The sequence below is a fragment of the Hevea brasiliensis genome, chromosome 9 (genome assembly GCF_030052815.1).
Source record: "Hevea brasiliensis isolate MT/VB/25A 57/8 chromosome 9, ASM3005281v1, whole genome shotgun sequence".
Taxonomy (NCBI): Eukaryota; Viridiplantae; Streptophyta; class Magnoliopsida; order Malpighiales; family Euphorbiaceae; genus Hevea; species Hevea brasiliensis.
Genome location: NC_079501.1, coordinates 48,337,387 through 48,365,013, shown reverse-complemented (window position 1 = coordinate 48,365,013; position 27,627 = coordinate 48,337,387).

Genomic DNA, 27,627 nt, shown 5'->3' with positions numbered 1-27,627 from the left:
ACTACATTGAGAGATCATCGGGTATATTGAGTATACCAAATTTTGCATTTTATACTGTAATGTATGTTCACTGTATGTATATAGTGTCCTTGGTTTTGAGCAGTTGTAAATTAAAATTGTACATTAAATTTGTAAACTAAATTTGTAAATTATTTTGGTTTGTAAATATTTCTTTTATCTCAATCTTTGAAAAAAATTATTGTGGATTTGAGTTGAAAAACATAGTGTTAAATTATGTTAGAGTTGGAGATTGAGAAAAATATTGAAGTGCTTTTTACAGGTTTTTGAAGAACTATTTTGTCCAAAATACAGATGGCACTCTGCCAAAATTTTTACAGAAATTATTAATAGTCCAAATGTGTTAGCTATTTCACTTCAGTTCAAAAAAGTTTTTAACACCTGTAAATAGTGCTCACCACTCTGGAAAAGAAGTAAGAAAAGTTTTAAAATCCCTTGTAGTGTATTTAATGGGTTACCAGTAGACGAAGTTGGTAATTCATTAGGTATACTGTGGGATCATGTTATGCCTTACAGAGGGGTATGGTGTGACATGTTTTAGTGGTATCAGAGCAAAGTTTTTAAATTCTGTTTCACATGTTATTTGAATATTCTTTCTTCACAGTACAACTTCTCAATATCATTGTTTGATACATACAGTACATTACATTATAAATATGCACTAACGGGAGAAAATCTCCTTGTGTTATTTGTTCAGAAGGTCTAAGATCCTCGAATTGACTATGAAGAGGGTGATCATTCAGTCGATCAATCTATAGAGGCTAAGGTGCAAGGGGATGCCCCAGCCCTACATAATGTCAGTGGTTCAACAGCACCAGCCCCCGCAGTACTGCAGTTTCCTTCTCAATTCGTTCAGCAAATGGCTATAATGTTCCAACAAATGGCTGGTAATATGCCTACTCAAGTCCCACTACAGACACCAGTGGTACAACCACAGTCTTCTGCTAGGCAGTATGACAAATTGATGAAATACGGGGCTATTGAGTTCAAGGGGACAGTAAATCCTCTAGAGGCAGAATAATGGTTAGAGAGAATGGATAGGGTGTTCAAGAAGCTACATTGTACAAAAGAGCTCAGGTTTAAATATTCAGTATCTTTGCTACAGGAAGATGCATATGACTGGTGGAAAACCATTCCCCACAGTATGGTAGAACCTGCAATGCTAACATGGAATGACTTTCTCAGGGAGTTTAGACAAAAATATGTCCCTGATGTTTATGTGGACCAGAAGCTACAAGAGTTCCTAAGTCTAAAACAGGGCAGTAGAACGGTGGCTGAATATGAAAGGGAATTTTCCCACCTAAGCCATTATGCAGTAAGTCTACTTTCTACCAATAGGGAAAGATGTAAGAGGTTTGAAACCAGCTTGAAGCCTAGTATCAGATTACAAGTGGTCGGATTCAAACATAACAACTTCTCTGAGCTTATTTCTCAAGCACTAGAATTAGAAAGAATTGAATCTGAAGGGGCCCCTGAGAAAAAGAAATCAGAGAAGACAAAAAAAGAGGGAAAGTCAGTAGAACAGAGTTCCAGTGGTCCTACTGGAAAGAGGAAAAACTTTGGGGGATACAACAGAGGTGGTAAGATGTCCGATAGAGATAGATCTTCTGGGCAGAAACCACCCCGATCCGATCAGCAAACTCAAAAGAAACCCAAAAATGCGCTGTTAGATCGACTTTGTGAAACTTGTGGTAAACCACATAGTGGGGTATGTTATAGAGCTGTATGAGCATGTTTTAATTGTGGAGAGACTGGTCATTTTGCTAGGGATTGTGTAAATCCATGTCGTTCTGGATCATTTACTACACCAAAGGGATCAACCCAAGTTTCTACCCTAAAGAGTTCACCATCAGTTAGTAGAGGCAGAGGTAGAGGTAAGGGTAGTACACCTAGAAGTCAGAGTACTGTGAATCAGCCAGAACAGGGTGATGCTCCAGCTGGAGTATACGCTATACGGCAGAGAGAAGAGGCTGAGACTTTTGACATTGTTGCTGGTACTTTTACAATTAGTAACTAAGATATATATATGTATTGTTTGACCTGGAGTCTGCATACTTTTATGTTAGTATTAGAACTATATGTTCTATTATTATTCCTTTACAGGGGGAATAAATTTTGATGCATTAGTGATTAGTCCTTTAAGATAAGGATTGTGATAATAAGTGAAATTAGTTTTGAAAGAGTTTATCGGCGAGAAGTATTTTCTAACACACCATAAATTATAAAGCTAATTGGCTAGCCTACTTAATGTAAGGCAAGAGGACGTAAAAGTAAGATGCAGTAATGGAATTGCTCTAGATGAGGGCAAGGATGTTACTGTTAGTAATTGCTAATGGATATTGTAATCAGAATAAGATTCGAATATCAGTAAATTCGAAAAGGATAAAATATCAGAAAATTTGATCTATTGGGATGTATCGTAGTAACTATGCAATGTTCTTGATGTTTATATTGTAAGCTGCAGATTACTGTACTGACTTGAGATTATTGTATAGAGCTACGTACTACTCGATAATACACCAAGATGAGAATAGTTGCCAACGGCATCTGTTTTGGTATAGTTATGCCAGGACAGAATTTTATTGTTGGAAATAATTTTGAGAATCCTACTTAGGGAGTTAAAACTCAAAAGTTAGAATATTGAAAGGTTATAGTTTAATATAAAAGGAAGTAAGTTATAGAATATTAATAGATAAAAAGAATCAGGGAAGTAAAAATTTGAACAGTTGGTTTAGATATAACAAAGAAATGTTACGAATGTGAGGAAGACTATTGACTAGAATGGTTCGAGGACCAATGACTAGATAAATCATTCTAACATAACCTCAAAGGGTCATTCAAGAAGGAACATGAGCTGAAATATTAGACTACACAATAGTAAGAGAAGATTGGTGTTATACAAACAAATTAAATATTGTATTAGATTGTTAAAAGTCTTATACAAATTCGAGAGAAAGAAGATTATACGATCATATAGAAAGGAGAAAATAAAAGTATGACTATTGTAAGATGGCTATTGGGTAAAATTTCGAGGACGAAATTTATTTAAGGGGGGGAGAATCGTAACACCCCTAAGTTCGGTAGTGCGTTCTACTGTTCTGGTGACCAGTGTTGTCCGGACAGCTAGGATGCCTAGAACTACACTTCGATATGAGTGAGAAGACATAGAATAATGAAATACAAGAAAAGAAAATACAAGAAAAATAAAGAAAAAATAATAGCAAATAAATTTAACAAAGTTAAGCGAGCCGAGAACCCTAGCGATGGGTGACTGCACCAGGAAGTCACGCCGTGCACTGTTGACTAGCCCTGGACCGCGGGGAACCCTGGAAATTATTTTTAAGACTTAAATAGACACCTATTGAAGTATAAATACTATTAGAAATATCAAAGAAAAATTAATTAATTAGTACAAAGAAAAGTGAGAAATCAAAAAACGGACAAAATCCGGTGTTACCAAAAAATCGGTAATACAACCCGAACAGGGGCATTGTGGTCATTTGACATCCTGAGTTATCTTTTGACCTAAATGTCCATTAAAAATACATGATATTACACTTGGAAAATGTCATGAAAAATTAAATTAGTGGTACCTAATGTAAATAGCAAAAATGGGAAGCTTAATGTGGGAAAATGAAATCTTGGATTAAACTAATAATTTATTTTGACATAGTGCTCCACTAATTCATCAAAGTGGACCACTACCACTTCATTTGGACAGAAGATCATCTTCTTCCTCACTTCTCCAAGAACCAGCCAAATTGCTCCCAAGAAGATCCACCATTGACGTCCACTTGAAAGCTTCATGCAAGCTTGATTTAAGCTTCCTTCTTTGCACCTTCCTTCATTAAAGTTAATCCTCACACCATAGGCAGTAGATAGGCAACAAGAAAACCAAGTTTTTGAATAGGTTTTGAAGAATTTACAAAGTGGTAAGTTTGTGTTTTTAATTATTGTTTCATTAAAGTTTGTAAGGATGTTATGGGTACTTGAATTATGGAGAGATTTTTGAGGTTTGATGTTTAAATAGAGATGTGTATTTTTGGCAGCCATGGAAACTCCTTGAAGACAATTTACTTTTGCTTGTAAATGATGGATTAAGGAATTGATTAAATGTTTATGTGTGTAGGAAATTATTTGGGTGATGTATACTTAGTATATGTGAATGTGTATTGAAATTTGAATGCTTGGAAATTATGGGAATGTAATGCATGAATCGGCAGCTTGGTTGGGTGAACAATAAGGATGTTATTTCATGTTTGGATTATGGAATATTAATGTTGAATTGTGATGGTTGTTATGGCAGTTTGAGTATATGTGTGATGGTGTGAAGTTGGACATGTAAATGAGCATGAATAGGTGATTAAATTGTTGTAATTGAGTTTGACAAATTCTGCACTTTGTGGTGTGTGTTGAATGTGATTGTAAGCTGCCAAAATAACCTATAATATGTTGTGAATTATGTTTAGGTTATGGTACAACCAGAATTGGCTTGAATATTGAGTTTGGTAAGTGTTAAAAGTGATCCTTGATGTGTATGAAAGAAATGCAATAAGGCAGTTTGTGTTTTGGGCTTAGAACCTTAAGAGTATAGCTCGAATTGGTATGAGACCAATTGGAGGTGAAACTAGGCAAAAAATGTGCCAACTTTCATGAAGGAAGCTTGCCAAAATTCAGGTAGCTTGAAAAATGATCAAATTCGGATTAAGTGCAAAAAAGGCCTGAAAATTGACCATTTGGGTAGCAGTTCGTGTTTAGGCCACAACTCACTCAAAACAGGTCCCATTGACCTGAAATTTTGACCAAGAATAGTAAGACCTATATCTACAAGTCTTATGAAGACACCAAAGCCCAGAAATGACCATAAGCAAGTCAAACAGCGTGCACAAGTTCGGGTCCAAAAACTGGCCGAACCAAAATTGACCTAAAGTGACCTAAAGTGACCAACTTTGATGCATTTTGACCAGCAATAGTAAAATGACCATAACTTGGTCTACATAACTCAGAATGACTTGAAATTTTGCCCGCGTGCAATAAGACATAGATCTACAAGTTTGTAGTTTTGACTAAAACCCGAAAACTGAGGAAACTAGGTCGTCCGCCTAGGTCAAACTAGTATCCCGGAATCCAGCTAATTGCAAGAAAAATGCAATACACAAGGAAATGAATTTGGTAACATGTACCAACCCTAAAAGACTATTGAATGTGACATATTAGTAACATTAAAACCTAATTTACCTAGAATGCAATGAGGGTCAACATATTAGGTTGACTAAGCAAATAATAGAATTTAGTGAATTAATTATCGAGCATTATCGTTAGAGACAGTTTAAATGAATACTGAAACACTTTAAATTGTGTTTCTCAGTTAGCAAAGACTCAGGGAAGGGAAGGAAACACTGAGTCAGAGCCAAGAGACAGTTATCAGAGATTTGTGCACAATAAGTATTTCTTTTGAATTTTTCAATTGAAATAAAGTACGATTATTTATATGTTATTCTTTTAAATTGTGTTTGTGCACAATAAGTATTTCTTTTAAATTTTTCAATTGAAATAAATTATGATTATTTGTATGTTATTGTTTTAAATTGTGTTTGTGCACAATAAGTATTTCTTTTGAATTTTTCAATTGAAATAAATTGTGATTATTTATATGTTATAGTTTTAAATTGTGTTTGTGCACAATAGTTATTTCTTTTGAATTTTTCAATTGAAGTAAATTATGATTATTTGTATGTTATTGTTTTAAATTGTGTTTATGCACAATAATTTTGACTTCTCATTTTCTACTTAAAAATTTAATTAAACATTATAGTTTTAAATTGTGTCCGTGCACAATACTTTTATACTCACTGCTTTTACTAGTAAATTTATTTGGAGAAATGAGTTATGAGTAAGTTTTTATTGTTTTGGCTTTGAGAATCTTATTTGGAAATTATTGTGTTGCTAACTTTGTAAATGGAAATTTTGAGATAAAATGTGATTTATGGTTTGTATGAAATATTGTGATTTGAAATTGTTTTGATTCACACTTGGCATGACAATATTACTATGTTCCTCCTCCATTTATGGGGTGAGTGTGATATATTCCTCCCTCTTTGACTTATCAGTCTGGGGTGAGTGTGATTATGTTCCTCCCTCTTTGACTTGCCAGTCTGAGGTGAGTGTGGATGAGTACTCATTATTCAGCTAGCTTCCTCCCTCATTGATTTCGATTATTGGGGTGAGTGTGTCTTGTCATTGTGTACAAAACGGCATGTGTGGAAAAATTGTGTCATGGCCTAAATTGTGATATTGATCGGCAACACTGTATTATTCAATTAGTTGATCAAATTGTGTTATTGATTGGCAAAACTGTGTTGTGTTATTGATTGGCAAAACTGTGTTACTCAGTTATTTGATCAGATTTGTATTATATGAACTTTGTAAATTTTGTGAACTATTTGATTTGTGAATCGTTAATACAAGATTTATATATCGCATTTCAAATTGTCATTGTGCACCACTGAGTAAATTTTACTCACCGATAGCTTTTCATTGCTGTCGCAGGTAGACAGACTGACAGGGCAGCAGACTAGGCTGCTCGTACTACATTGATGAACTATGAGTATCATCAGAATCTAAATAACAAGATATGGACATACCTTCCGAAGGTGTATCCTTCTTGTCCTTTAGAGAAGCAATATACTTTGGGCAGTTCCTTTTCTAGTGCCCATCTTTCTGGCAGTGGAAACACTTTCCTTTGCCTCCTTCAACTTTAGTCTTCCCTTTCTTTTTAGCTATTTTCTTAGAAGGACCAGGAATCTGAGGTTTCTTTCTCTTATTGCCCTTCTTCTTATTGGACTTTCTAGTAGAAGAAGATGCAATCAAAGCTACCTCTTTTTCTTTATTGCCCGGCATATTCTTTTGGGCAATAACCAGCATGTTGAGTAAAGCAGCTAAGGTGCATTCCTGTTGAGTCATATGGAAATTTGTTACAAAATTCCCAAAAGACTCAGGAAGGGACTGAAAGATCAAATCCGTCTGTAGTTGGAAATCCATGATGAAGTCAAGATGTTCCAACTGCTCAATCAGCCGAATCATCTTGTGGAAATGATCCCCAACATTCTGTCCCTCAGACATCTTCATGCGGAACAGCTGCTAAATATCTCATACCTAGCATTTCTTCTATGCTCACCATACAACTCTTGTAGGTGAAGGAGGATCTCACTCGCACTCTGCATGTTCTCATGCTGCTTCTATAACTCATTACTCATGGAAGCAAGCATGTAACACTTAGCTCTCATATCATGCTCCTTCCACTTGTCCAAAGTTTCATGTTCCTCTTGAATGGCCTCTGGAGGTAAGGGACTAGAAACATTTGAATCTAGAACATATCCTATATGTTCAAGGTTCAGGACAAGTTTCAAATTTCATAGCCAATCAGAGAGATAAGGTCTTGTCAACCTATTGCGATCAAGTATGCTTGCAAGTATATTGGATGGTGGTGGTTGTTCTGTGCTCATTATTATCAGAAAATTAATTGCAGAAAATAACCAGATTAATTAGTAAATGTATCAAGTAATTAACCAAAATGATTATGGTCTTTTAATCAAATTGGTCGTCCCACTAACTTTGCGAATCCTACACTTCCAAAGTAGAAAACGGAAATCCTAGTTGGATGGATTTCTAGTGGGTGATTGAATTCTTATAATTCTATTGATCATCCTCAGGTACATCCGTTATTGGAATTACAATAAACTATAAGTGAGCAACTCCTTGCCCATCACATCTCATGTGAGGTTTAATCCTTTACCCAGCCCCTAATGCTCAAAATCTCAGGTACATCCATTATTGACTTATCTTGCACTACTTAAGTTGATCCCATTGAGCCAGTAATTATGCAAATAATTTTAATGTCCTCAGGTACATCCAATATTGGCCACCAAACCATTTACATATTTACAACATCTCATGCTTCACAATTATTCTTAAGAAAATCTCTTAAATTAATTGCATCTTATGCAACTATTTAAAATTTAATATTATATGTAAATAGGTGCATATAATCACATTTCTAATGATATGCAGGAACTAGCAAATATGTTTGGCACTTAAGGTTATGTCATGTTACAGAAGATAGGATTGCAAAATTGGAGAAAATGGGGATTCTATCCTCATTTGGCTCTGAGTCTACTACAACTTGTGAATCTTGCCTTCAGGGTAAAATGACTAGATCACCATTTGTTGGACAAGGGCTAAGGGCTAAAAATATTTTGGAGCTAATACATAGTGATATATGTGGTCCATTTAAGGAAATGGCTAGAGGCAGTTTTCATTACTTTATTACCTTTACTGATGATAAATCAAGGTTTGGGTATTTGTATTTGATGAAATACAAACATCAATCCTTTGAAAAATTCAAAGAATTTAAATCTGAAGTAGAAAATCAAATAGGAAAGAGTATTAAAGCTCTTCGATCAGATCGTAGAGGTGAATATTTGAGTACTGAATTTGATGAATACTTGAGAGGGCACGATATTGTTTCCCAGCTGACTCGTCTAGGAATGCCACAGCTGAATGGTGTATCTGAAAGGAGAAATCGTACCCTATTGGATATGGTACGTAGTATGATGAGCTATACTGATATGCCAATCTCCTTTTGGGGATTTGCATTAGAATCAGCTTTATATATTCTGAATAGGATTCCATCAAAATCAGTTTCTTCCGCACCTTCTGAGATATGGCATGGAAGAAAACTAAGTCTTAAGCATGTTAAGATTTGGGGTTGTCCAGCTTATATCAAAAAGCTTAACACTGATAAAATGGAAACCAGATCAGAAAAAGGTCGATTTGTTGGATATCCAAAAGATAGTTTTGGATATTATTTTTATTTGCCTTCTTTCATTAAAGGTTGTGATAAGTAGAGATCCCACATTTCTTGAACAACAGTTTGTTCAAGAAGGAGGCAAAGGAAGGAAAATAGAGTTAGAATTGGAGAATTCTAACCAACCAACAGATCATATGGATATAGATCCATCTAGTCAACCTACACCCATTGATGAAACATCTACAACTATTCCTCATAGAAAAACCAGGGTATCTCACCCACCAGTGAGATATGGTTTCCTTCATGAAGAAGAACAAGAGTTGTCTACTCATGACGAAGTAGATTATGGAGATGATCCACTTACCTCTGAAGAAGCTATATCAGATATAGACTCTTCAAAATGGATTGATGCTATGAAATCTGAAATTGATTCCATGTATAAGAATCAAGTTTGGGATCTTGTTGACCCACCTGAAGGTATTGAACCTATAGGGAACAAATGGGTTTTCAAGAAGAAAATTGGTGCTGATGGAAAGGTAGAGACCTATAAGGCAAGGCTAGTAGCGAAAAGGCTTCGCCAAAGGTAAGGAATCGACTATGAGGACACTTTCTCGCCTGTTGCCATGCTTAAATCAATTAGGATTCTATTAGCAATAGTTGCATACTATGATTATGAGATTTGGCAGATGGATGTCAAAACAGCTTTTCTTAGTGGATACATTAAAGAAAACATTTTCATGAAACAACCTAGGGGTTTTGAATCCCAAGATGGTTCCAAGGTATGCAAGCTAAAGCGATCTATTTATAAGTTGAAGCAAGCTTTGAGGAGTTGGAACAACCGTTTTGATGAAGCCATTAAATCATTTGGTTTTATCAAAAATGACGATGAGACATGTGTATATAAGAAGGTTAGTGACAGTGCTATCACTTTCCTTGTCTTATATGTGGATGATATACTGTTGATGGGTAATGACACAGGTATATTGATACCTGTAAAGGTGTGGTTGTCCAATACATTCTCCATGAAAGACTTAAGGGAGGCAACCTATATTCTTGGGATTCACATCTATAGAGATAGAGCGAAAAGAATAATTGGTTTATCCCAAGGTCTATACTTGAAAAAGGTGTTAAAGAGGTTTAACATGCTAGATTCCAAGAGAGGATTGTTACCAGTGAGACATGGTATTCACCTTTCTAAAGAGATGTCTCCAAAGACACCTGAAGAAATAGATAAGATGGTTAGGATTCCATATGCTTCGACTATTGGAAGTTTAATGTATGCAATATTGTGTACTAGGCCGAATATCGCATATGCTGTTAGTTTGACTAGCAGGTATCAATCCAATCCAGGTTTGAAACACTGGATAGCTGTCAAGAATATCCTTAAGTACTTAAGAAGAACTAAGGATTTATTCTTGATCTATGGAGGTGGAGACTTGCAATTGGATGGTTATACTGATTCTGATTTCCAATCAGATATCGATGATAGAAAGTCTACCTCTGGATATGTGTTCATTTATAATGGAGGTGCAGTTAGTTGGAAGAGTTCCAAAAAGAGCATGACTGCAAATTCCACTACAGATGCTGAGTATATTGCTGCATCAGATGCTGCAAAGGAAGCTGTTTGGATAAAGAAGTTCGTGAAAGAACTTGCAATAGTTCCTTCCATTGAGTCAGCAGTTCCACTACACTGTGACAACAATTGAGCAGTCATACAGGCTAAGGAACAAAGGTCTCACCAAAAATCTAAACACATAGAAAGGCGCTACCACATTATCAAAAAAATAGTTGGACGAGGCGATGTAGCCAGACAGAAAATAGCATCAGCTGAAAATCCAGCTATTCCATTCACTAAGCCTTTGTCACAGATTCAGCTAGACCAACATCTTGAGAAGATGGGTCTAAGATATTGTAATGAGTGGCTCTAGTGCTAGTGGGAGATTGTTAGTAGTATGCCCTAGAGCATATCATTTAGTATATATCTTATACATGTTTTTATTAATAAAAGGCATTTTCACTTTTCCGTTTTCATAATATATTTATGTGTAATAGAAAAGGTCCATTGATATTTTATTAGAAATTCTATTCTTAAGTTATTAAGAATATGAGTAACAGTATTTCTAGTACAAAGTATCATAAATAGGTTTACAATCGAGGATACTTCATAATAAGGACATGATTTATCTAGAAAGATTATATTCATGTTTGTTCTCAAGTAATTTATATGAGAGAGGTTTTTCCCGCTTAAGTCTGTAATACCCTTCACCCGGCTACAGTGTAACCGAGCGAGGTGTGCTACATTCGGTGCCAGAGCGCCCTATGTTGTCTTACTTTATTATTTTAACAATTTGATCTCATTATATTTTAATATCAATTATTTTTCCAAAGAGAAACCAGCGGAGTTTCCCTTATTTTATTATCAGTTGACGTATTTTACTATTCACTTGCTTGAAATTTTCAATAATATTTTACAATAAAAATATCATTCATACTAGTCATAATCATTTGATTAGTTCAAATATTCTCTATATAATTCAATTTCACATTCATTTCCATACTCTATCATTCATACTCATCATATTCATCTCACATTCAATTCTTGTAATTCACAAACTCAATTCATATGTAAACACTCTCAAATTACATAAGCAAAATTTTCAAATTTCCTTAATTTACATAATTTACAAAATAAGTACATAATTTCATAATTTACATGATCTACAAATTAATTACAGTTCCATAATCTATATTCAACATACAATTCATAGTTTACATTATAAATAATAACTAATTATAATGTTCAAAATACATAATATGATCTATATGGATCCTATTTACATACATCGCTGAGGAGGTGACAACCTTTGACACTCTGCAGATATGGACTCCCAAAATTCCCAGCCAAATGTCCATTGGGTTCTAGCTTCAGTACCTGCGCGAAGGAAACAATTAAATCGCGCTAAGCATTGCTGCTTAGTGGTGCAATAATATGACAAGAAATAATATACAAATAAAGATAGAAACAAAATTCGGATGATTAAGATTTATTTATACTTCACATGCCGTTTCTAAAATTTAATATGTTTTATCCTAATTTAGTCTTCTTTAGAAGTGTTTATTTCGCTAATGTACAGTAATAATGTACAAAGAAAAATGATCTAAAAATAATAAATTTATGCTTATATTATTATGTAAGTCACAATTTACAATATTTATTTATGTTATAATTATCTTTGCTAATCTTTTAGCAATTTCTCAATACTTTCTAGGTTGTCTCAGACTATCTCATAATAAGTAAATTTTAATATCGGTCCAGTTCATTTTGATTTTTTCTAATAAATAATTATTCTAATTTATTTTAGGTCATCTTACTTATTTATTTTATTTAATTTCTAATATTTTTATTTGCTAATATTCTTAACTTATTTCAATAAATTTCACTGCCCTAGTAACCTATGACAAGCTGACTAAACTGGATAACGGGTCGCTGACACTGAACACCGCGGTGCCTCGGGCCGTCACACCATGGGACGCGGAACGTGAACCACGTATGCAGTCAGTATGGCTAAAAAGCCATGATAAGTCATAATCGGGCATAAAAGCCATGAATGTTGGCATAAAGCCATGACTGTGGGCATAAAGCCATGAATACGAGCATAAAGCCATGAATACGGGCATAAAGCCATGAATACAGGCATTAAACCTTTTGCAGTACTGCTAAACAATACCCTATTGGCATGCCAATCTATCCAATTTGACACACATGTCTAGGTAATACAAGGGCATATAATATCATTAAATATTGATATATTGTGTTTTATGACTTCATTATTTCATGACAAATTCCATAATTTATACATTCTTCATAATATTCATACATTCCTTGCATCATTCATATTGATCACAATTCACATTCAAAACATCTTTCCTTTCTCTCTTGATGGGAACCTAAATCCCAAATGACACTTTTATCACATTTATTCATTCAACAATCTAATCATGTAAAGTACATTTCATACTTCAAGTTGTATTGCTAATATGTTATGAACTCCATTGGTGTTGGGAGTATAAGTCTCAACAATCCATCTAGGTTAATTTCATTTCATATTCAAGTGGTATCACTCATGTTTTATTAGACCTACTAGTAATGGGAATACAAATCTTAATTATATATTCACATAACTTAAATGTTCATTAAGTCATTTAGGTAAATTACTATTTCTATTCCAAGTAATCCATGAACATTTCATGGATTCCAAATTTCATGCCCTAATTTCCTTTACCAATTTAGTTCTTACACTTTGTGTCTTTGTATTACTATTCACTCAAATTGTTGGCTTTTTAATACATAATAAATTTATTGAACCTAAGTTCACCAAGATACCATATTTTGCATTCTAAAGTTGATGGTATTGGTTGCTAATACCATTTCAAAGCTTAGTGTTGGTTACTTTACAATTTTCAGATTTCAAGCACTAAATTTACTATTTCATTAGTCATTTGTACAGTAGGAATTTGACAAAATTATCTTAATAAAAGTTGTTCTTTATTGTGTCTAGTTACATTTCGCTTTTTGAATAGCTCCATTTGGAGTTTTGTAGCTCAAGTTATGATCATTTTACCATAACTGGCCGGCTTGACCTGTACCCAGAATTTTCGGGCAATTTGGTTCTGCCAGATTTGGTGACCTAAGTTTGGTTGGCAATTTGGCTAGGTTATGATCAGAATTTGGATTTGTATTCTTCATGAAAGTTGTAGGGCTATGTCTCACCTTTCCGCTGCTAAAATTTCAGATCAATTAAACTTTTCTACACTAAGTTATGACTATTTAAACAAATACTATTTATTTAGTCATTTTCTAGGGATAGCATATTGGTCACCCGGATTAGGGCAATTTTTAGGTCAACTTGATCTAGTTTTCTGGGCAGGGTTTCTTCACCAAAGTTGTGACATTATGTGTCTAGTTTCATTTCCAATTGGCCTTGCACCAATTAAACCTATACAACTCTAGTTATAGCTGCCCAAACCTATTGGACTCACACCCAGTCCTGCAGGTCACCAAGGGTAGTATGCTTAAGCTCAACTCTATTATCCTTACTCACTTCAATTCCTCCTCACACACATTCAAATGGTCACTAATTGATCATTACAATGTTAATATACCATTACATAAGTAAAACTCTAATTTTTCACAAACCCTAATTCCCAAAGTGTCAATTTCATGCTATCCATGCCATCTAACACATCCAATCACAAATACCTTCTAACCAACTCCAATAAACACATTTTATTACATTTAAATTCATCAATTTTCATACATACACATGCTGGCCAAAATTCTTCTTCCATCATGCATGAATAATTTCTCAATTTTTTTTCTTGTAATTCTTTTCATTTTCATGCTCAAATTTAAGTTTACTGAAAGAATATGGAAGAAAGTAGCACTAACCTCTTTGAGCAGAATTTTTCTAAGCTTAAACTTCACTTTATCTTCAATTCTTAGTAGCCAAACACTTCCCCAAAATGCACAAGCAAATTTTCATGAAAGAAGTCTAGGGATTTTATGGTGTTTTTATATGGGAATTTGAGGTGAGAAGAAAGAGCAATGGAGAGAGCTCTAGAAAATGGTGGTTCGGCTATGGCTCTTGGGAGGAAGAAGATAACCACAATTTTTGGTTTATTATTCTCTTTTTATTTGTTTTGTGTAAGCTTGTTGAATGGTGATTGGTGGATAAGTTTTTAATGACATCATCATCATGTAATAATTCCAATTTTCTTCATTTTTCTTTTCTTTTCTTTTCTACTCATTTTCAATTTAATTTTTAGCAATATTTATTCATATTTTAGATCGTAATAATTATTTACAGAACTGGACAAGTCAGTCAAAAATCATCTCCAAAGACGAAATGACCAAAATGCCCTCCGTTTGGCTTATTGAGCCAAAATTGTCTGTATCGATTGAAAAATTTTTCTAAACCTTTTCTTGGCATTCTAATGCCATAGAAACCTCAATGACTCTTCTTTGGAGCCCTAAAAATTATTTCATGAATTTTCTCCAGGGTTTAGGGCTTCTAGTTGCGAAGATCGCAACTTGCCACTGGGTTACCCATCGCTAGGGCACCGGCTCATTTAACTTGGTTGTATTTTATTTCTAAAATTTTTTCTAAATTTTTCTTATTAATATTTGAGTTAATTATGGTTCCTCATTTTAGTTTAAATATTTTTCTAGATGTTCTAGCTGTCCGGACAGACACCAATCACCAGAATAGTAGAATGTACGAAATTGCTACAGTAAGGGGTGTTACAAAGTCACTATGCGGGGAACTTGCTTACTACGAGTAGAGACCGATGCAAGCGATTTGACGTTGGTCTGAAGCCCAGTTTGAGGATGCAAGTAGTGGGATTTAGACATGAAAATTTCTTCGAGCTGATATCTCAAGCATTGGAACTAGAAAGAATTGAAATGGAAGGGGTACCTAAAAAAAGTTCAAAAGAGAAAGAGAAAATTGGAAAGAGTACTGATCAAGCTTCTGATAGTGAGTCAGGAAAGAGAAAGCACTTTGGAGGATTTAGCTCACACAAGTCCGGTAGAGGTAGATTTTCAGGACAAAGACCACCTAGACCTAGCTAGTAGACATCCAGAGGAATAGCTGCAGTCTGTATTTGTGAAACTTGTGGAAGAATACACGGAGGGGTTTGTTGTAAAGCCACCAGAGCCTGTTATAAACTGTGGTGGCACTGGACATTTTCGGTGACCAGTGTTGGTCCGGACAGCTATAACGTCCGGAAAAACATTTAAACTAAAGTGAGGAACCATAATTAACTCAAATATTAATAAGAAAAATTTAGAAAAAATTTTGGAAATAAAATACAACCAAGTTAAATGAGCCGGTGCCCAAGCGATGGGTAACCCAGAGGGAAGTTGCGGTTCTCGCAACTAGGAGCCCTAGACCCGAGAAAAAATTTATAAAATAATTTTTGGGACTCCAGAGAAGGGTCATTGAGGTCCCTATGGCATTAGAATGCCAAGAAAATATTTAGAAAAATTTTTCAATCAGTACAGACAATTTTGACCCGTTAAGCCAAACGGAGGGCATTTTAGTCATTTCGCCTTCAGAGGTGATTTTTGGCCGACTTGTCCAGTTGAGTAAATAATTATTATGACATAAAATATGAATTAATGTTGATGAAAAACTAATTTAAAGTTAGTAGAAAAGAAAAGAAAAGAAAATGCAATAAAATGTCAAATATGACATCATTATGATGTCATTTAAAAGTTTCCACCAATTATAATCAAACAACCATTTCATTAACTAATAAAAAGAGATAATTGAGACAAAAGAAATTAAAAACACCAGCTGCTTCCTCCTTCCTCAAACCAGCCGAAATCATACCCTTGCCCTAAACCTCCATTAACACTCCATTCAAGCTTAAAAATCTCTCAAACCTCACCCTAAAACCCTAAGTCACCTTCACTAAAACTTATCCACACACCCTAAGGAAGCTCTAGGCAGCCACAAAGAGGAGAAATTTTAGAGTTTTCACAAGTTCAATAAGTTGAGCAAAGAGGTTAGTGCCTATTTATATTTATACTTCTTTTTATTCCATATTAAGGACTTAAAATAAGTAAGGAATTGTGAATTAAATGAATGAAATTTATGTATATGTACTCTTTGAATTTCGGCAGCCCTAAGGAAGGGATAAGAGTGATTGTTTTGATGGACTTAGAGTGGACTAAAGATGATGTTTAAGGTATATATACACATGTATAATGAATTGGTGTGCTAACTAGGGTAATTGGTGTAAACCTTGAATTTGAGCTAGGGTTTGGGAGTGAAAATTTGACTTGGCTTATGAAATTATTAAAGAACATTCTAATGGTCAATTAGTGACCATTTGAGGTAAGTTGACCATAATTTGGACTGAAATATAGCATGGCAAAGTGAAATGGTAGGCTGCCTAGGGACAGCAGCAAGGAGGCTGTGAATCCAGCCTGTTTGGACGGCCATATCTTTGGCTGTGTAGGTTCAATTGGTGTTTGGCCAATTGGACATGAAACTAGACTTATAATGGCACAATTTTTCTGAAGAAACCATGCCCAAAAGACCAAAGAAAGTGGACCAAAAGTTGGCCCCAATCCGGATACCCTGCAAGCAAATTCTGCAGAATGACCAAATGAACAATAACTGTTCATTTAGCCATAACTCACTGTAGAATGGTCCATTTGACCTGAAATTTTTACAGCAACAAGATGAGATATAGACAAACAACTTTCATGAAGAAACCTACCCCAAATTATGACCATAACCTATTCAACAAGGCAGTGGTAGTTACTGTTCATTATACTGTAGATTTGGTAAATTCTGCAGTTTTCCAATCCGGCCAGCTGTGGTTTTTGGACCATATCTGGAGCTAAAAAACTCCAAATGGAGTGATTCAAAAAAGTAAATTCAACTAGACAAAATAAGGAACAACTTTCATGTTTACCATTTCCTCAAATTTCCACTGTAACAGTCCCTAATAGAACAGTAAAATTATGGTACAAAATCTGAAAATTCTGCCCCTTAGTGCTAAGTGTGGAAATGGATTTGGTGATTAATTCCAACAAGTTTTAAATGCAAAATGTGGTACTTTGGGAGTGTCAAAACCAATGTACCTATTTTATATCCAAAAGTCAACATTTTTGTTGACCAATGAGGTGAATAGTGACACCAAAATTTGAAATTCACAAATTGAAGAATTTTAAAGTATCGAATGCCCTAGTATACCTAACAAGATTGGTTTGGATAGTTTGGCATGCCAATAGGGTTCAGTTAGCAGTACTGCACATGGCATTATGCCATTCTGTGATTTTATGGCTTTTAGCCATTTTGATATTGTGTTGAGACTTGGCCTCGTGCCTAATGTTATTTACAGCTTGTTAGCTGTTCTGTTGCACACCGGGAGATACATATGTGACCGATGGTGTGACGGCCCGAGGTACTTGATACCCAGTGCCAGTTTACCCGTTTATCCAGTCCAGTCGTCCAGTATAGGTTACTTGGGCAACCAAATGAATGAAAGTGGATAAAGTTAACGAAATGAATGGCTATACAAATACAAAACAAATAAGACATACACATTCAATACATATTTATTTTCTGCTATTTTCTTTTATTTTATTATTGCACCACTAAGCATCATTGCTTAGCACATTGCTTTTGCCACGCGTAGGTTCTGGAGATACTGATCGTGAGCCCAGTAGACCGCAGATCGGGTGAGTTCATTCTGCAGCTCTGCATAGTGTTCGTGTCACCTCACCCTCCACAGTGCATTGGTAGGACACTAGATTTTATTTTGATATTTTGTAACTAATTTTTATTTTCTCATATGTAATCGAACTTATGAAATGTACTTTGATGTTCATGTAAATAATGAGAATTGTGTTTGTGAATGGAAAAGTGAATGTTTATCTGTGATTTATACATGATTATCACATGAGACGAATGATTGACAAATGAAATTGAAAAAAATGTTGAGATTTTGATATTGGAGTTTGGGATTGATTAAATATGAATATTGGAAGTGTTTTTTTTCACAGGTTCCGAAGAACTGTTTTCTCCATTTTTAGCCGGTACTCTGCCGGATTTTCTTTAAAATCTTTGGAACCTCAATAAATTATAATTTTAAAAAATGGCTCAAAGATATTATATTTCACAAGTTATATTCAAAAGCATGATAAAAGTTAATTAAGGTATAATAGAGTGTGCCGGTACACCGTGTGACATTGCTTACTCGGGTATACTGTACACGGGTAAGGGGTGTCACACTGTTACTTTCTCAATCTTTGATTAAGATGTATATGTATTGTTTGACTTGGGGTCAACCCATTCGTATGTTAGTGCTAGCATTGCTTGTTTGACTGCTGTTCCTTGTATTAAAATTAATTTTGAAGTGTTAGTAACTAGTCCTTTGGGACAAGTGGTCAGGGTCAACGAAATGTATAGGGTTTGTCCTTTGGTGATCCAAGGACATACTTTTCTGTCTGACTTAATTGAAATGCCCTTCAGAGATTATGATATCATCTTGAGCATGGATTGGTTAGCCAAGCATCATGCAATGATTTATTGTAGTAGACAGTCACATTTGGTGTTCCTCAATATAGTGATGTGGTTATACATGGGGAGAGGCAGTTACTGCTATCAAACCTTATTTCTACTACACTTGCTAAAAAAATGATCCAACAAGGGTGTGAAGCTTACTTGGCCCATGTAATAGACACCCAAGTTGGGAGTCTAGCGTTATGGGACATCCCTACAGTATGTGACTTTCCAGATGTGTTTCCTAAAGAATTGCCAGGATTAGCTCCAGAAAGAGAGGTGCAGTTTGAAATAGAGGTTATGCCTAGTGTGGACCCAATCTCTATTACACCTTATTGAATGGCACCTGTAGAGTTGAAGGAGTTAAAGGAGCAGTTGCAAGAATTGCTTGATAAGGGCTTCATTCGCCCTAGTGTGTCACCTTGGGGAGTGCCAGTGTTGTTTGTTAAGAAGAAAGATGGCACTCTCCGCCTGTGCATTGACTACAGACAGCGGAATAAGGTGACAATAAAGAATATATATCCATTACCCCGCATTGATGATTTGTTTGATCAATTGAATGATGCAACAGTGTTTTTTAAAATTGATTTGAGATTGGCTATTACTAGTTGAGGGTACAAGAGCATAGTATTTCAAAAACTGCTTTTAGAACTCAATATGACCACTACGAGTTTCTGGTTATGCCATTCGGGTTAACCAATACTCCGGCTGCATTCATGGACTTGATGAACACTATTTTTAAGCCATACCTCGACCTATTTATGGTTGAGTTTATTGATGACATCTTGGTGTATTCAAAGGATGCAGAGGAACATGATAGGCACCTAAGAATTATGCTACAGACTTTAAGGGAGAAACAGCAGTATGCTAAATTATCAAAGTGTAAATTTTGGCTGAAAGAGATTTCTTTCTTAGGGCATATTGTGTCAGCTTAAGGCATTAAGGTCGATCCTAGTAAGATTAAAGCTATCCTTAATTGGAAGCCACCCAGGAATGTTACAGAAGTTCATAGTTTTCTGGGTTTAGCCGGTTACTATTGCCATTTTGTGAAGAGATTTTCTATATTGGCATCTCCACTGACCAAATTGCTTCGGAAAGATGTGAAATTTCAGTGGATTAATAAATGTCAGCAGAGTTTTGATGAATTGAAAAGATGTTTTACTGAAGCTCCAGTCCTTACTTTACCTACACCGGGTAAAGAATACATTGTCTATAATGATGCTTCTCACAATAGTCTAAGTTATGTACTGATGCAAGATCAAAATATCATTACTTATGCATCACGCCAGCTGAAACCCCATGAGAGAAATTATCCTACACATGACTTGGAGCTAGTAGCTATTGTATTTGCCCTGAAGATCTGGAGATATTATCTGTATGGGGAAAAGTGTTACATCTACATAGATCACAAGAGCCTGAAGTATCTGGGTACCCAAAAGGAGTTGAATTTGAGGCAAGGGAGGTGGTTAGAACTGATTAAGGATTATGATTGTTTGATAGATTATCAACCAGGAAAAGCTAATGTGGTCGTTGATGCTTTGAGCCGTAAAACCATGGCGAGTTTAAGAGTTTCTTCTTTGTCTATGATACATGAGTTGAAAGCACTGCATGCTAGTTTAGAGATTGATGATGAGGGACAGATGGTAGCTGCATAGCATGTACAGCTAGTGTTGATTGATCAGATTAAAATGGCAGCCCAGAATGATGCAAAATATCAGAAATTGATGTACGAAGCTTGGGATGGCAAGAAACCTGAATTTCCTGTGAATGATGATGGCTTATTGCTATAACAAGGTAGAATGTGCGTTCCTAATAATGTAGAATTGCGACAACTCATTATGAAGGAAGCACATAAGTCTCCTTTTGCTATGCACCTTGGTGGGACTAAAATGTACAAAATAGTAAAGAAGCACTATTGGTGGAATGGGATGAAGAAAGATATAGCAGAGTTTGTGTTTAATGCCTAACTTGTCAGCAATTAATTACAGAACACCAAGTGCCAGCAGGGTTACTACATCCATTGCCAGTTCCTGAGTGGAAATGGGAAAGAATCACGATGGATTTTGTGATAAGACTTCTAAGAACACAGAAGAATCATGATGCAATAGGGGTTATTGTGGACAAATTGACCTAGTCTGCTCACTTTTTGCTAGCACGGATGGACTACAGTCTGGACAGATTGGCTAAACTACAAATTGATGAGATTGTAAGACTTCATGGGGTGCCAATATCAATTGTGTCAGACAGAGATCCAATGTTCACTTCTAGATTCTAGGGTAGTTTGCAAAGAGCCCTAGGAACTAGATTGAACTTTAGTACGACATTCCATCCACAGACAGATGATCAATCTGAGAGAGTGATTCAGATATTGGAGGATATGCTATGGGCTTGTGTGATTGAATTTGCAGGTCGTTGGGATACACACTTGCCTCTGATTGATTTTGCTTATAATAACAACTACCAACTAAGCATTGGGATGCCTCCATATGAAGCCTTGTATGGTAGAAAATGTAGAACTCCTCTGTGTTGGGATGAAGTGGGTGAATGAAAGCTGATTGGCCCAGAGATTGTTCAGTAGACAGAGGAGAAGGTTAAACTTATTAGAGATCGACTCAAGGTTGCATCAGACCATTAGAAGTCCTACATTAATCTAAAAAGGAGAGACATTGAATATGCAGTGGGTGATAAAGTATTCCTCAAGGTTTCTCCTTGGAAGAAAATTATGAGATTTGGTAGAAAGGGGAAATTGAGTACTTGCTTTATTGGACCATATGAGGTTCTGGAAAGAGTGGGTCCTCTAGCATACCGATTGGCACTACCTCCAGAGTTGGAAAAGATACATAATGTCTTCCATGTGTCTATGTTAAGGAGGTATAGATCAGACCCATCTCATGTTCTACTAGTATAAGAGATTAAAGTAAATCTAGACCTCACATATGAGGAAGAACCTATAGAGATTTTAGCTTATGAGGTGAAGCAGCTGAGGAATAAACAGATACCGCTAGTTAAAGTATTGTGGAACCATCATTCAGGCCAAAAAACTACTTGGGAATGTGAGGAGGACATGAGGAGGCAGCACCCACAGCTGTTTAGAGACTAAGATTAGGTAAAATTTTGGGACAAAATTTATTTTAATGGGGGAAGAATTGTAATACCCCTATATTCGTTAGGTAAGTACATTCCACTGCTCTGGTGACTAGTGTCTGCCTGGACAGTTGGGATGTGTAAAACCATATTTAAATCACTTAGACATGCTATGGAAAAAAAAATAATGGCAATTACATGAAGTTCAAGTAGAAATTAAGAAAATAAAGTATAAAAGGTTAAATGAGCCTGAGTCACAACGATGGGTGACCATACCGAGAAGTGACTGTGAAGTCAGCCAAAACCTTAATTTTGTATGAGACATTGTGACATACTAGGCCTAGGAATTATTGAGAAGCTAGTGGAAATGAGCGAACCATAGAAAAGAATTGAGAACAAGGTTAAATAATTAGATTAGGGTTCAGGAAGCAATACAATGCTATTGGTAAATCAGATCAGACCGGTAAAGGGCAATTCGGTCAATTCACCCTTAGAGGTGACTTTTGGCCTAAATGTCCAATAAAATATAGGAAATTAAAATATTGAAAACTAAGTTCAAATTGAAGAGGTGAAGAAAAGGAAAGGAGAAATGAAATGGAAAATTCAAAAATTTAAAAGGATTATGACATCACCTTCGGTAAGCATGATGCAATAAAGGAATTATTAAGTAATTATATTATTCTTAGATAAGTTAAGAGAGTTAAAATAAATAAAAAAGTGAAAATAAAAAGTTGTCTTCTACCTTCACCTATGCCGTCCCTCTCCTCTCTTCCTCTTTTCTTACTAAATTCCTCCATGACCAAATATTTATAAGCTTTTAGAGCTTGAATCCACCCCATAAATTCTACAAATTTCTTAGATAAACCTTTTTCTTGGATCTTGGCAAGCATATTGAGAACAAAAAGGAAGAAGAAATTGAAGAAATTAGAGCTTTGAAAATTAAAAAAAAAGTTAAGTTAATGTTCAACTTTAATTGCTTTAGATTTCTTAAAATTTAGCTTAAGTATGTTTAGTTAGCATTAGAAATGAAGAAAATTATGCTTGATTGTGAAGGTGTGCATTTCTACCAGCCATGGTACTTTAGGATTTTAATGTGTTCAATCTAAATTAGACATGAATTTGAACTTAATTAAGGTTGAATATGTGATTAGTGTAGTGAATTGAGTATGAACTAATCAATTTCATGATTAGGGTTCTTGACCCATGGGAAAGTTGGGCATTTTGGTGAATTGATGCAAATTAACCTAATTGAGGTTTAAATTGGTCAATTGGTGTGTATGGGAATGTGATTGAATGATTGAAACTAAAATTGAATGGTGTATGTGTAAGGGTCAATTCTGGTAGCTTGACCCATGCCCATTCAAATGAGTATAACTTAAATTCTGTTGCTCCAATTGGTGGAAAGCCAATTGGAGATAAAAATTAAGACCCAAATTTACAATTTTCATGTAGAAACCTTGCCCTAAAACTGACCACACCCCTGTATAGAATTGATCATATGAACAGTACTTGTTCAAATGGTCATAACTTGGTGTAGAAATGTCCAAATGACCTAATTTTTATATCATTGGAAATCTATGACATAGGATAACAACTTTCATGAAGAACACAATCCCAAATTCTGGCCATAACCTAGTCAATTTGCCAACCAAAATTAGTTCCTCAAATCTGCTAAAACCCTAATTGCCCAGAATTTCTGGGTTTGTGACCCATCCGGCCAGCCTTAGAAAAAGTGGCATAACTTGAGTTATAAAACTCCAAATGGAGTGATTCAAAAGGGGAATTAAATCTAAGACATGAAGGAACAACTTCGATGAAGGAAAGTTAGCCAAATTTCCACTGTAGAAGGTCCAATGAAACAGTAGAAATAAGTGACCCAAAATAGAAAATTTGCAATTTCTCCTAGGAAACCTTGAATTAAGTTTGGCAATCAATATCAACATAATTATGACCCAAAATGTAGTATGTGGGAGTAATTAGAATTAACAAACCTATTTAGTATGAAAAAGTGAATATTTTGACCAATTGGTCAAATGAATAGTAACCACCATAATAAAAAATACAAAGAATTCAATTTATGGGACCTTAGAAGTAAAATAAAGTAAAGTGAAAAATTCAATTATTGAAATTTCTATTAGAAATAATTTGGATAGGTATTGAAACACTATAATTTTGCATTTCAGTAGAAAATGAGACCGGAAAGGACAAGGAAAGAGTGAGTCAAGGTAAAGAGACAACTCACTAGAGGTTTGTACACAACTAATTTTATTCAATTGATTTTAATATTGTAAATTATTTTAAATGAATTGTGAGTTTGAATGTGTTGGTGACAATTGTGATTTTCTCTTTGAACTTTATGAATTGTGTGTTGCCACCCCTATAAGGGTAAATTCTTGAATGATTTGTGTTAAGTGAATTAAAATGCAATCATTTAAATGGAAATTTTATGAATTAGTTTTTAAGCCACAGTTAGCATGACAGTCCCATTCGAAAATCTCCGATAGTAATGGCTATTTAGGGTTTGGCAATTTAAAATTGCTTATGTCTCCTATTAATAACGGTTAGTGGGGTAAGATCATATGAGTACTCATTAGCTTACTAGCTCTTCCCTCATTAATAATGGTTAGTGAGGTGATTTGCTTTATCCCGGTGTACAACACGACATTGATCGTGAAATTTTGTGTCGTGGTCTAGACTGTGTGTTCTTGGCAACACCTTTATTTTGTGATTTGTGAAAAATGGTTTAAAATAAATAGTTCATGTTAACTTGAGATTTTGGAAAACAACTCATGTGATTATGAAAATTTTAATTTGTCATATTTTGGTTTATTATGCTTTGTAATGAGTTGAATTTACTTGGTTGTGTGCCACTGCGTATCAATACTCAGCGATAGCTTGTTCTGCTTTCGCAGATAATGAAAAGGACCAGGCAGCAGAGTAAGCTGCTTGGAGCTGACCTTGAAGCTATTTTGGACTTTTTCTGGGTATATTAATTATACCCTATGTAAAATTCTCCTTTTGATGTAAATTAACTTTATGTACCCATATGTACACAATGAACAATTGTCTAAAAGTTGTACTGTTATTTTGATTAATGTAAAACTTTGTAATATAAACTTGTTTACATTTATTTATTTTTATGCATAAATGCAGTATGTAAATTTCTTTTAGAATTCTCTAAAATTGTGAAATTAAGTTGAATTGAGATTGACTTGGTTTGAGAACAATGGAGGTTAGGATTTAAATATGAAGGAGCAGAAGCATGAAAAACACAAGTTTATATCATCGAATTCAAAACTTTTCACCTAGGGTCACATGCATCATGCAAGATTTATTTTTGTCTATTTGATTTCAATGATAAACAACATATTAAAACTCTTTTAATATGTTTTTGGAACTGTATTTGCCATTTAAGATTTTAGAATTAATCAGATTAATTTTTAGAACCCTAGATTAGATCAAGAACAAATACACTAAACTCTTGATGCACTACAGCGTAATTGTACCTTTGGGATGCATCTTTAGGATACCAGATGTTGTCCCTCTAGCTTGTCCACACCAAGATCACCTATGGCAGCCCTTGAACAGCTTTTAAATCTTTTTTTATGTATTAGAAAATCAAGTTTTGCCTTTTAAGAGATTATAGATGTAAACAGAACACTAAAAACGATTTCTAGTATTTTTAATTCAAGAGGTTGTTTGCTAATCTCTTGGAATAGATGAGAGATGAAGAAGAAGAGAAGGGAGAGCAGCCTTTGGGTGGCGACATAAAGAGGAGGCAGCAGCTTGTGTTATTTGTTCTTTCATAACAACACTTATATAGTTAGGTCATCACTTAAAACCCTTGCCACAAGTCACCTTCTGATTGGTTCTAAGTCTACTTGACCCAATCACATTGTGCCAAGTGTCAAACCTATATTTAATCTTAATTTCAATCATCTTACATGATTAAAAGACATTTGGCAAGCTTATGTTGTTAGTAGTATACCCTAGAGCATATCATTTAGTATGTACATTATACATGTTTTTATTAATAAAATGCATTTCCACTTTTCCGTTTACATAATATATTTATGTGTAATAGAAAATGTCCATTGATATTTTGTTAGAAATTCTATTCTTAAGTTATTAAGAATATGAGTGACAGTATTTCTAGCACAAAGTATCATAAATAGGTTCACAATCAAGGATACTTCACGCAGGACATGACTTATCCCGAAAGATCGTATTTATGTTAGTTCCCAAGTTATTTATATGAGATATAAATAAGATGGAATGGTGAGTCTCATTGAAGGAACGGAAGCGTGAAAAACACAAGATTATACCATTGAATTCAAAAATTTTCACCTAGAGTCACAAGCACCATGCAAGATTTATTTTTATCTATTTGATTTCAATGATAAACAACATATTAAAACTCTTTTAATATGTTTTTTGGATCTGTATTTGCCATTTAAGATTTTAAAATTAATCAGATTAATTTTAGAACCCTAGATTAAATCAAGAACGATTACACTAACCTCTTGATGTGCTGCAGCGTGTCTGCGCCTTTGAGATTCGTCTTCAGGACACCAGATGTTGTCCCTCTAGCTTGTCCACACCAAGAACACCTATGGCAGCCCTTGAACAGCTTCTAAAGCCTTTTCTATTAATTAGAAATTCAAGTTCTGCCTTTTAAGAGATTAGAGATGCAAACAGGACACTAGATACAATTTCTAGTGTTCTTAATTCAAGAGATTGATGGCTAATCTCTTTGAATTGATGAGAGATGAAGAGAAATAGCTGGAGAGGCTCAAAGTGGCGTGACATATGAGAGGAGAGGCTGCTGGTTATGTTTTCTTTTCATAACCACACTTAAATAGCTAGGTTAACACATTAAACCCTAGCCACATGTCACCTTTTGATTAGCTCTAGGTTTAAGTGACCCAATCACATTGTGCCAAGTGTCAAACCTATATTTAATCTTGATTTTAATCATCTTACATGATTAAAAAACATTTGGCAAGCTTATGTGTTATGCCATGTGTCACCATCTCATGGTGCCACGTGTCACACTGCAAAATGACCAAAATGCCCCTGTGTCTTAATTTTGAGTTCTTAACCCAAAATAATTATTTTCTTCTTCTAATTAATTTATATCAAATATAAATTAATTAATTAATCTCTATTAATTAATTTCTCATCAATTAAATTCATATTTAAACACTTTAAATATAAATTTAATTTATACTACACATCCAATAATCTAGATTTGGTTTCAAGTCATACTAGGGACTTTGCAATTTTATTGCAAACCAAATCTATTTAATTAATCAATTAAACTCTTTAATTAATTAATTAAATCATATTTAAATAGGTGATAACTTGTGTATGTGTGTGACTTACTAGGCTCATCACTAATTGGCAATGAGACATGATATCAACTCTTAATATCATCAGAACTCTTTCTTACCATAAATGATTTCTCTAAATCATTTTATGAACCTCATAGACCATGGTTAACACCTAGCATAGCATGCCATGGCCACCCAATTAGTAATAAGGTTTACCTTAAATGAACCTATAATCATATGTTACCATGCACTAGAATCTCTCATTACAAAATCCCAACTCAAGTTTGAGTCATGGTGTATGTCA